At 53.6% G+C, this 12,261-nt stretch overlaps 1 long non-coding RNA gene across 1 annotated transcript; it reads right to left on the bottom strand.

Annotated features, from left to right (window-relative positions):
* Positions 1-266: 266 nt before the first annotated feature.
* Positions 267-7,361, bottom strand: LOC103893743. Its single transcript, XR_657273.2, has 3 exons — positions 7,224-7,361; positions 6,184-6,343; positions 267-724 (listed from the first exon to the last, which is right to left on the bottom strand). It is a non-coding gene; the product is annotated as an uncharacterized LOC103893743 (long non-coding RNA).
* Between the last annotated feature and the right edge of the window lie 4,900 nt (positions 7,362-12,261).

Raw genomic sequence — 12,261 nt, 5'->3', positions numbered from 1 at the left:
GGAGAAGAAGGTGGGGGGGGGGGGGGGGGAGAAAAAAAAAGCCAATAAAAAATAAAATATTAACATCCCAACCTCGTTTGCCGCTCGGTGCCTGCATCGCGCTCCCCTCCCCGGCCGCAGCAGCTGTGCCCGTGTTACAGAGCGAGGTGCAACGCCCCAGCTGGGAGGACGTGCCAAAAGCAGGATATGGGAAAAGACTGTTTTCAAACACAGATGGATTAAACCTTTATTCCTTTTTAAATTACATTTTAATGCGTTGGCTACTCCGGAGATGTCGGCAGGACATTCTGGGCTTGAATAGGTTTGGGGTGAGTGTCCCCAGGGCATCTTGCTAACCCAGCCCCGAGTGACTCAGGTGGCCCTGGCAGATCTCTGTCCTCCCCAGTCCCTCCTTCCCCGTCCCCCTGTTACTTGCAAACCCCTTTTGGCGGCTATCGCAGCACCCAGTCCTTGTGTCCTGCGTCCCCTCTAACTCCTCCAGGTCAGCTCCGTCCCGATTTCGGTGCTGTGGGGGTCACCAAAGCAGCTCCCCTTCCAGGCGGTCGGATGCCTCCCGGGATTTGTCCCATGGGTACCTGCTCAGTTCCCGTCTCCCATGGGAGAAGCACGCAGGTTTAATGTCTCTGCATGTCCTGCAAGGCTGGGCTTGCTCCTCTCCCAAAACACGCAACCACCTCTTGGAGCATTTTGTGTCCTTAACAGAGCTTCTCGAGTTGAAGAATCGCTGTGAATTAACCGTGAATTAAAAGGCTTGGTTACTTTGACAGCATAAATCAAGGCTAAACGTGTGCAATGCATACCTTGAGCCCCCTCCGTCCTGCTGGGGTAGCACTCTGCAACCCCAGACTCAAGGCGGTGAGACCTTGGTGCAAGATGCCACCCTGCCAATAAAAAGAAACCCGTAGATGTGTCTTGCACGAGACGCACAGACTGATGTGTTGAGCGGTATGGGTGGAAAGGGGTCTCAGCACATCTGCAGCCTGACGCTTCTTGGGTTTTTTGGTGGGCAGTTTGACTGAGGAGAGCTGGTAGAGGGGCTGTTTGGGTACCTCGCTCGGCATTTATGTATGGGCGGGAGAGCTGGCAGAGGGACTTTGCCCTGACCCGCAAACCTCGGCGTGTCTCTGGGAGGACAACGGGTCTGAGTGCTCTGTAACCCACCAGAAAGTGGAGATCTACGGATAAAGCAGAAGGACCTTTTATTTTGTTTTGTTTTTCCAGCTGGAAAGAGAAGGGAACGTTCCCACAGTTATGTATGGGCGGGAGAGCTGGCAGAGGGACTTTGCCCTGACCCGCAAACCTCGGCGTGTCTCTGGGAGGACAACGGGTCTGAGTGCTCTGTCAGAAAGCAGAAAGTGGAGATCTACGGATAAAGCAGAAGGACCTTTTTTTGTTTTTCCAGCTGGAAAGAGAAGGGAACGTTCCCACAGAGGAAACACCGTATTTACTTTTTTTTTTTTTGCTTTTTTTATTGTGGTTGAGCTGAACTGTACCAAGTCACTTTAGCTCTCTCGAACGCAGGATTTTCTCACTTTCCGGTAAACTGCAGTTACCATGGAGAGGGCTGAGACAAGCCAAATGCAAAACATTGGAAACTACACCCAAACTCACCGCAGCCATATCAAACAGTTAATTAGAAAGACCGTCCATGTGTTTCCCATTCCCTGGAATGGTTTGAATCAATTGCCCTGTGATTTATCACCTGTTTTCTGTGCGAACGGTTCAGCTCTGCTCTCGTGCATGTGTTGGAAAGGGGATTTGGGCTGTACAGTGAAAGAGGGAAGGGAGATATTAAGGACTTTTAAAAAAAACCCCCAACCCAATCATCAAATAACCAATTCTGTCCCTTCCCCCAGTATAAGTCTCCCACTGGAACGATACGCTTTGGATCTTGATGGGATTTCTAGCCCTTGGCAAGAGGGAAAAAGGAGAGACAGTTTTTGCCTTGCTTTGATTTTGGAGAGTGGAAGATCATAGCGTGCCTGGCCATTCCTGGGGCTGTGTTATACTGTGCCCAGATGGAAATTCAGACCAGCGTGTTTCCCCGGGGCTGTTTCCTTTCCCACTGCACATGGAAGTTGGGGGGGTGGGTGGGAAGTGGGGAGGGGGTGGCTGGAGGGGAGAGGAGAGAGGGAGAAGAAGAAGAAATCCAAACTTCCCACAAGATCTCCTCTCGATGTGTGAGGCTGTCCACCCGCTAAGCGGTAACACCTCGTTGCACAGCGCAACGTTGGTGGCAGAGGTGCTTCGGTGACACGGCTTGTGGCTGGGAAGGCGTTTGGGGGTGGGCCTGCGCTGCCAGGCGGGGAGCAGAGTCCGTCTGTCTGTCCAGCGGCATGGCTCTTCTCCAGCCCGCCCACGGCGAGCTGACGGCTGCGAATCCTCCTTGCCGGGTTCCATCTCCTTTTGACGAATGCATCGGGGTGTCCCATCGCCACCAGGGAAAGCGGGCGGCCGGCCAAGTGGGCAACAGCAACAGGTTGATGGGAAAGCACCCGGAAAGTTTCATTCCTGAGCCTGCCGCATCCTCCCCGCGCGAGCTGGGGCTGCAGCCCTGCCGTACGCCCGCTCCCCCTTTGCAAGCCAGGGGGGAAAACACACACCTCGGTCTCGCCTAGCGTGCAAGTGCTTCGAAGCTGGGTTGGTTCCTCCCGTGGGGACAGCCCTAGCATCCAAAAGCAGCAAAAGATGTCTTGGAGGAGATCCCTCTGTGTTTCAGCTCTTTCCGAAGCAAGCTGACCTGGTTTTATCTCTGCCATCTCCTGTCGCATCCGAAGCTGCCAAGCGGCGCCTTTGCAGTGGATTCGTGAGCCGGGATCACCCGAGATGAATGCGGCGTTATCAGAGTCAGCCATTCCCCCGCACCCGTGCTCCGGTGCGGTCTTCTGCCCGGGATGTGTAGGGCTGATTGGAAATCCTGCACATTTATCTATCCCATCCCCCAAAGCAGCTGTTGGCCTGAAAGGTGGCTGCTCCTCTCGCGATCCACATTCCACCTTTCCTGCCAAGACCGGGGGAGAGAGGGAATAAAAGTTGCTTTCCTATCATTAGCAGATGATTGAAAAACCTTGCAGCTCCCCCAGCCAAGCGTGAGAGATACCAGCCCCTTTAAGAGAGACCCGAAAGGGGTTGACTGGGGGGCTTGGGGGTGAGGGTCACACCTAAGAGGGCTGGAAATGGAGATTTGTGTAGGATCCCACAGTGGAGAAGACGACAGAGAAAATCTCTATTCCAGGGGAAACTGAGGCAGCGACAAGCGACAAGAAGTGGAGCAGAAGTGTGCCAAAATTGTCATTTATCCACACTCCTCTGTTCCCACGGTGAACATATTAACGCATGGACTGGTTTGGCTTGAACTAAATTTACCTCTTCATCGCTCCGATTGCAGCCAGTCTCACTTCTGCCCTGATCCTGGCCACGTAAGCGCAGCAAAATCCCTGTCTGGCACACGGGGGTGTTTGCCCCATCTCTTCCGATCGTGCAGAGGTCTGGAGAAGGTCTCCTTCTTCAAAGGAAAAGGTCAGGTCTGTGCCTCAGTTTCCCCTCTCACTGCAAAGGAAATAGCCGGTGGCAGGGGATGCACGGTGCTGCCTCGGGAAGGTGTGAAGCAGTGACCCCCCCCGTGAAATGGCTGAAAGACCTGGAGGGACAGTTACTTTTAGCTGGCAAGTTGCTGTTTGCACTGCCTGGGACCCTGCAATCTGCAAGGAAGGAAACTGGCCTCAAGCGACAGGAAAAAAAAGAGAAATTCCCCAGGAATTTCCAAAGGTTTTCCCACCCTGGGAAAAAATGGAAATGGCGTATGTGTGCCCTGCGATCGCTGCAACCCCGGGCACTACCCTAACCCACGAGAGCCCAGCCCCAGGGTGGCAGCCCTGGACCAGGGTTGAGATCCTGCAGGCAGCAGGGATGCTTTTTGGTACAACCCTGCCGTATTTCACAAGCGCTTGTTGAGCTGGAGGTACTTCTTGTTGCCCCCTCCCAGCTTTGCTGGAGCTGCTCCCTGGGAAGCTTCTGCGCTGGATTTCGTCTTCGCCTTGCAGCAGTGACCCTGCGAAACCGCAAAGAAACCACCGACGCCTCATTGCGGGGCTGCGGGATGCTCTCCCCAGCCTCAGGCTGTCAGCAAGAGCGAGCTCCGCTCGCCGCTTCGGGCCCTTACGATGAAAATGGACCTGGCTTTTACGGCTGCCGCTGGGCAGAGCTGCTCGTGGGAAGTTTCCCAGCAAAGCTGAGCAAAGAGCAGGCAGTTTTGTCGGGGGAAAGGAGGAGAGGAGCTCTGCTGAAGGCCCTGAAACCTCCCAGCAGGAGGGAAGAAAACGGCAGAGAGATTTGCAAGGCAAGAGGGAATGAGGCTTGCAAAGAGGAATGACCTTTGCAAAGTGCCCCGAGGAGAAGCAGCCTCGAAAGGAGGATCACAGCTACAGATGTGTGAGTGATGGATCCAAGATAATTCAGCTGGGATCCAGCTCAAATGGGCGGCTTTTCATCAGCGCGTACGCTCCCTTCCACGACAGCTCCTCTTCAAACGCTCTGCTCTGACAGATTGAAAACCATTCCTCCTATCTTTGTTTTCCAAATCCAGAGTCGAGTCACTGTTCGGTCGTTTTCCTTTCGAAAACGTGGCCGTGAAGTGTTTCGGCATTTAGGGCACACTTCCCCCAGCCTGGGGCGGGGCGGGGGGGGATGAAGTTTGCGTCAGGTTGCATTAAATTCCTTCGGTCTTACCCCTTTCGGTGAGCAGGTCTCTTAGGACCCTGCCAGCGCTGCACGAATCGAAGAGAAATCAGAGCTGCCAAAACTAGAAGCCTTACCTACATCCCAGGGGCTCGCAGGGGTTGGCAACAGGGTGTTTGTCACCCCTGCAACCTGCAAGAAGTAATGAACATGGAGGAGCAGAGCCAGAATTTGCTTTGCAGGCGTACATATGCCTCATACAAGGGCGCAACCCCTCCCCAATCTGCTTAAAAACATTAAGAGCTAAACCTGCTTGATCTGCAGGTCCCAGCGTGCCGGTGTGACACACGCAGGCTCGCCGCAGGTGGGAGTGATGGTAACGGGTGTTGCTGGCCAAAATGTGTGCGCTGTGAGATCCTGGACTCGAGCCTCGTGATCTCAGACTGTGAAATAGCTTCAGTTAAGGATAATCATCCAGGTAAGCGCAGGGCACGCTACATTCCTGCTCTGGGCGAATGGCAGGAGGCAAGTTTCTGTGTTCGGAGTCTAGGTTACACTGCCTTTTCATTTATCAGGGAGACGCTGTGGTTTTTGCATTTTATTATATTTAATGGGGTATTATTTTTTTCTCGCTGGCTGTTTGTTTGAGAAATTTCTCCCAGGGGAGCTTCTTTTGATCGCTCGGTTGCCAGACAGAATGACATCAGACAGACGCTCAGAGGAATGATAAAAAGGCAGAGCCTTATTTCTTAATAACAGTCTCTGGCAAAACACAGAGCAAAGTTAAACACGCTGGAGAGCACCAGGCCCTGGTGCCGCTTGGGGTACAGGGCAGGGGAGAGAGGAGGAGGCCGCGCTCCCCCAGCTTGTGCACCAACACCCTCACATTAGCCAGGGATACTGCCAAGGTGTCATACTCTTCTTCAAACCAAAGGAGAAGGAACAGCAGAGGATGCTAAGTAAGTAGGTGCTAATGTCTCGCCCTGTCCTAATTATCCCTTACCATTTCACAGGGAAGCTGTGCAAGCCTCCTCTACTCTGGTTTAGCCTAGATTTTCTGTTTAATCCTTGCACCCCATTGTAGCGCTGTTACTGATTTCTCCAGCAGCCGCAGGGACTGACCCCCCCAAAACGGTACCGGTTTAAGAAGATCTGAGCCCTTAGTTGCAAAGGGGAAATCCTGTGCCTTGAGCATCTCGCAGCCTCATCCCTTACCCCCGCCCTGGTTGACAGAGGTTTTAGCCGAGGACGTCCTCCCCAAAGGAGCACTTGACAGCTTGCTTGTGTTGCAGGAGCTCACTCCCGTTACTAGTGGGTGGTTTTCTGCTTTGCCCTCCTCCTCAAAAGCCACTTGCCCCCACTGTGAGCATTGCACCTCTCCTCCCCAACCCACAACTATCTTGATGTTCCCCTCCCTAGCGAAGCAAAGGTTTGCTTGTGGTTCCAGATCGGTTCATGCCAGAGTACGAGTACATATTGAAGTTTAACACGTGAGGCATTGCTTACCTGTTTATTTTGAACAATTTTTTTCTCTGGAGCCAAGCCCCCAGGATGTGCCTTCAAGAGGAGGGGGTCTCTGCGCTGCTTGGGGTGTTTCTCAGCTCCCGAGTCCGGGATTTCACAGCATTTCTGCCGATTCCTGCCGCTCTCTTCCTCATACCAGCATCTAAAAGCAAGAGTTTAATGAGACGGTCAGATACTCCCTTTTGGAGATGGGCAGAAGACCAGGAAATAAGTGATCAAAAGTTCACGGTTGCCTCAATACCCGATTACGGACACTGCAGAAATCGGATGGTTCCCAGTCAGAGCCCCTACAAAATTTGAAACTGAACTGAAAGCCATCTAAAGCTGTAGTTACATCTGGCTTTCAGTTTCTTCTCACTGCCTTCTCTTTTTAAGTTGCTCATAAATTCTTTGGATAAAATTCCTTTTGGGCTAAAGTTTTCTACGTCTGGACATTCCTCAGAAGTGGATTAAAAAAAAAAAAAGTAGAAAAACTGAGAAAAGGGGTCTGGCAATTCACATATTTTGTTCTACAAAAATCCTGTCCTCCCTCTGCTTCCCCCAAACCCCTCTGCCCTCCGCTCTGGTCAGCCAGACCGCGCCAGTGTGCAAACTGGAATAACATGGCCAGGGAGCCGCGCGAGGCCCATGGATGCGGAGGGACCGGGTGGAAGAGGACTCGGATCTCCTTCGTCCCAGCCCCTTCCTCCTGGCGCTCGTGCAGAGAAACAGGCCAGATTATTTCCTTTACAGCTCCTCTCCCACGGTTATTCCCTGCTCCGCGCCACCACGGGATGCAAAGCAGAGCCAGGCAGATACGGGCTTTGCAGGCTGGGTAAGGAGGGGACAGAGTCTGTAACAATTTTGGGATAGCATCAGCTAGGAAAAAAACCTCATCCTGAACTCCCATAATCATATATAGTCCCCAGTGCACATGTATTCCCCAACTAATACCCTGCTTCTTGACAACATGCAAAAGGTGGCGTGTGAAAATGCTAAAACCCACTGTCCTCTACACATTCAGGGTGAATTTGTGCTCTCACCAGTGTAAGAGGTGGCTGAGAAGGCTTCAGGTAAACGTGAGTCTTGTGCGAGCATCATCTGACAGCCTGGGTATACCAGAGGGCTCTCCCTCCTCTCTAGTTCCTTGCCATGCTCTTATAAGCAGGGTTTGTAGGAGACTCCTGAAGAGCAACCAGTAAATAAAGGCTGTAAAAGAATATTTTCCCTCTCCTCTCCTCTTTTTTCTTTTTTTTAACGTACTGAATTATTTAGGAGCAGTAAGAAAAGCAATGCAGCCAGCAGGAAGATCAAAGCGGGGATCGCCTGGGGTGGGAGCGCTCCCTTCGCCCAGGAGCCGAGAACTTGCCCGGGGAACAGAGAGCTGTTTGTCAGCCCAACACAGGACATCATTTTCCATTCATGCTCCGTGACCATTGTCTGGACCACAATGGTCATCCCCGGCCTCGGGCAAGACGGTGGTACCACGCTCCGGTGGGTGTCCTGCCCCGGGGAGGATGGCCGTGCAGACAAGAGATGCAGTGTGGTCGCTCCTGGGTCGGGGAGGAAGGGGATGCACGCGTTAATTCAGACATACAGAGGGGGGTTTGTAGGAGTCTTGTATTTTCTGCTTTTATTTGTGTCGATCCTTCCCTCCAGGCTGAATTCCCACTTTTCTGGTCGAGTCTGCAGAACATGGACACCCCAGTTTAACATGTAACACACAAATACAGAATTTGAATAAGTAAATCCACCAAAACCTAGTCCTTATAGATTCATTGGATCAAACTTCTCTTCCAGTTTCTTCAAGGGTGCCCGTAGGATTCAAGACCAGTGATAGGAATCGGGATTTCTCCAACTGAGGGCAAGTTTGGGAAGGGCCTTTGCGTAATTTAGATGGTTTTGCCTCACTTAAATGACTTTGCCTCATCTGCAGATGCCTTAAAGAAACTTAAAAATTGTGGTTTTGTCCCCAAGCTTTGGAGACAGGGCAGGAAATGCTTTACCCCCTCGAGGATGCTCTCAGAGTCGGGATCCTGTATCCACACCCAGAACTGTCCTGGCAGTTAAATTAAGGTTCTTAATACAGCACTTATCTTCCTTGTCCCCTTCCAAGCCCTTCAACTTGAATGCAAACACAGCTTTACTGCCGCCCACGAACACACGGAGATGGCTTGACCCCATGGTGTTAATAAATCCGGATCTGAGCAAAAAAAAAAACCTAAGGGGGAAAAAAGACCCCAACCAGACCCCAGTCCCAATGCCCGGTATCGCATCCCCCGCTGCTAAAACCCATCTGGCTCCAGCTGAGATGGACTCTGGGCTGCAGGCGACTGGCCTCATGCAAAACAGATGATCTTGAGAGGTCTTGGAAGAGCCGGCGGGGCTGGAGGCGTCCATATGCTCTGGGGTGGGGAAGGGCAGCGAGAGGGTGGGACAGCAAAGGCTTCTTCCAGGAAAGGGCCAGCTGAGATTATTACATGCAGCTCGTCGTAATTTCCAAAGAAAAGGGGCCTAGGAAGGCTGGGGTGAGAGATGGGCTTTCCTGGAAAGAGGGGGGGTCTGGATGGCTGTAATCTGGATGACATGTGAGCATCCCCCCTTTGCCTGGGTGAAGCCCCTCTGCTTTCTCCCCCCAGGCTCCCGATCTCCCAAAAAGGCGGAAAGTTTCCACCCCTGCCTGCTCCGGTGCCTGTGGGCTTACGCTGTCCTCCAACTTGACACGCCGTGGGAGCGGAGTCGCTGGGCAAACTACCATCAGCTGGAAGAAACAGACACCCAGGTGCCGGCAGGGAGAGCCCCCCGAAAGCAGACCTCGCACCCCCTGCCCCGAAAGAGCCGGGTGAGCAAAAACATGCTCCCCAAAAGTGCAATTCCTGGATCCGGCATTGCCCAGAAACGTTGCCCAAGAGTTAGGCTATTAATAAAATGCAGCAATAATGCTTAACATGTGGACTGTGCCTTTTGCTGTCCAGCTGCCTTTCCCGCATTAACCACGTAATTAACTGATAAGGGAAGGAAGCGGGGAACAGCTTTTCCAGTCGGAGCCACAATACGAGATGAAGGACACAGGATACGTTTACCCGAACTTAAATTTGGCCCTTTTTCCTCTTGCCAAAACAAGCAAACAAACAAATATCTGAAAGCTCAGCGTGGCCTTTTGTCGGACTATAAGCGATGGGGGCAATGCTAATTTTACAACCCATCTGCAAGATCGCTTTGCTGGCAGCTGGGAGCCTGCGGGGACGGAGACGGGAGCGTCGGCTCTGACGGAGAACCCACTCGCTGATCCACGTACCCCGGCTGCCCTTGCCCCAGGGACAACGCGGGTGACGGGACACAGAACAACGGCCTGGGAGGAAGCCGAAAGGTTTTGATAGCGGCTTACGTCGGGAATCAGCAACGCTCTTTCCCCTGGAGGTTACCGTGGCATAGATTAAAGGAGGACTAAAGTTCAAGGAAAACGCGAGCCAGCATTGCACAACGCTGGCAAAAGGTCCCCTTTCGTGGAGAACGCTTTGAAAGCTTTGAGGATGTGGGGAAGAAGAAATGCGACCCCTTTTTTAGCTTTTTCTCCTACCGCCGTGCCACCCAGATGACTTCCAGAAGGTCCAGGTGGATCTGCTGACCTTTCCGACGGCAGCCCTGAGATCTGTCAGTGCGAAGGGACGAGGCGAGGCGATGGAGCGGTTTGCTTTCTCTGACACAACCTGCCCCGGGGACACGCAGCTCAGGAGAAACCAAGGCAACGGGCCGTTCCCCACACCTCCTCTGTCAGACCGCTTGGGATGCTGGTATAGTTTTGGTTTCCTTGGCTTTAGATACAAAAAAGGGGCTTGTTTTCAGAGCAATATACCACTCAACCAGCAATAGGGGTCCAGATCTCTTTGCAAATGGCTCTACGTATTTACCTGCATCTTTGAGACCTAACCACCCACGAGTGCTTGGCCCTGCATCCCCGTCCTGGACTCGTTCCACCTAGCTTTCCATCAGAGACCATGATATCTGTTTTCTGAACCAAAGCCATCTCAAACCCATCCCGCTGTTGCTAAAGGGGGATTTGGGTTTCAGCTGCCAGAGAGATTACTGCCTACGCGTCCTCTGAGCTGCTGGTGCCTCACAGACCCTCGTAGCGGGATGCGAAGCCCACGGTCCCCCTCTGTGAACCTCCCAGTTTGTGCTGGGTCACTTGATCCTGCGAAAGGGTTCGCAGCCCCGAGAGGGCAGCGTGTCGTAGGTGGTTTAGGGGAAGAAGGACCCGGAGCCCAGGCTAACCGTCCGGTGTCCGTTGCAAGGAAACCTCGCAGGAAGGAGACTTTCTCATGGGGGTTTTACAGTTTCTTGCATGCAGCCTTCCATCCTGCCCCGCCGTCGGACCTGTGCAAGCCCCCAAGACCGTCCCACACCGACACACGCGCAGGCACGAGGAGGTGCCACGGATGAGGCCCGAGGTCTCAGCTCTTCCCTTTTCCCTGCTGCCGGAATCTGCAAACTCAGCAGCAGCAGCTGCACAGTGCGAGAGCTGGGAGCTGCTGGCTCCGCATGAGATGTGGAACAGCCCCAGCCTGGCACCACGGCTGGATGGAGCCGGGGATGCTCACGCCTGGACACTGCATGTGATCCAAGCTGCAATGCCAAAGCGCCCTATTACATTTCCCTGCGGCAGCGTGGTGACCCGGACCCGAAGCATGTCCAGCGATTGCAGCGGGGCTCTCCACCCCATGAAAAAATCATCCCTGGCAGGGTAGGCAAGGAAGAAGGTAACGTGCCCAGCACAGCTGGAATTAAGAAATTCCCTCCTCTCCCCGCAGAGACATGAGCCTCTAACGTGCAAGACCACTTGCTTGCGCCTGCAGTTTCGCCATGGCCAGATGAAATCTAGGAGATAGGCTAGGAAAGCGGAGGCCCGGCTTTGATACGCAACCACCGCCCGTCTCTTCTCTGTTATTCTTTCTCCCTTGTGCCAAGCTGCTATAATAGATGCTTCCCCTCTGCCCCCACGATTTGGGGGTCCCTGGGCAGATGAATTCATCACTCCGATAACTATCCGCAGCCACAAAGCGGGGAAGGCCAAGGTAAACACGCATCCATCCATCAGCAGACGCACGCTGACGCTCTCCCCCTCTTCGAGGGATCCACCCTGGGAGTTCAGTCGCGAAGTGATGGCTGTAGCGAGGCGAGGTGGGAGGGAAGCCAGCGCCCACCAAGCTGGATCAGCCCTGCAAATCCCACTGAGCCACAGAGGATGCTGCCAGCGCCCCTGCCAACATGATTCACTGGGGAGGAGCACAGCCCACCTCTGAGGTGGTCCCAGCCTTTGCCAGCCAAACTGATCTTCTCCTGCAAAAGTTGCCGAGGGGGAGGTGTTGGTGCTGCGTGTGCTGGTAGCTTTGGCAAGAAGGCAGCAAAGACAGGGCAGATGCCATCAGCTCGTAGCCATTGACCTTTCCGAACTGTAGAAAAACAAAAATGGCATCCTTGTGGTTTAATATATCCCCCAAAAGGCAAAAAAGGAAAGGCAAAGCGAGACAAATTCCCATGAAGACAGCCAAGCCCTGAGTGCGCCTTCACCGTGTCTTCCCATCTTGCCTTCCCACGGAGGCACGGATGGACCCTGGCTGATCTCCAGACCCCAGCTGGGCGAGCAGCAAAAAATTTCCAACGCAACAAACTGGCCGATCCGTGTGACACAGGGAGCTGCCTCCTGAGCCGAGGGGCACCGAGCAAGACGCTCCCTCCCTCAGCCACCCCCATCGCAAAGGAGCAGGAATTTGTGGCCTGCTGGGCCCAGCGAGATAAAAGATGTGCTGTCACCATCCGGCACCGAGGGGCTTCTCTAGGGGATGCTGGGACTGAAGAGATGGGTTTTTTTTGGCTAAGCTGGGAGGATGAGTCAGGCTCAGGGTTCACAGCCAGCCCAAAGGCAGATCGGGGTGGAAGAGGCTGGGCTGCCCGGTACCAGGCATTAGCAGAGGGAGAGCGGGGTTAACCACAACCCCACGCACACATCTCATGGCTCCTGACCAGCCCTCCCCACTGCTCCTCCACCTCCCACCTCATACCAGTAAAGCCAGCTGGCTG

The sequence above is a fragment of the Aptenodytes forsteri genome, unplaced genomic scaffold, assembly GCF_000699145.1.
Source record: "Aptenodytes forsteri isolate BGI_AS27 unplaced genomic scaffold, ASM69914v1 Scaffold126, whole genome shotgun sequence".
NCBI lineage: Eukaryota > Metazoa > Chordata > Aves > Sphenisciformes > Spheniscidae > Aptenodytes > Aptenodytes forsteri.
This window is presented reverse-complemented; position numbering and strand designations above follow the sequence as displayed.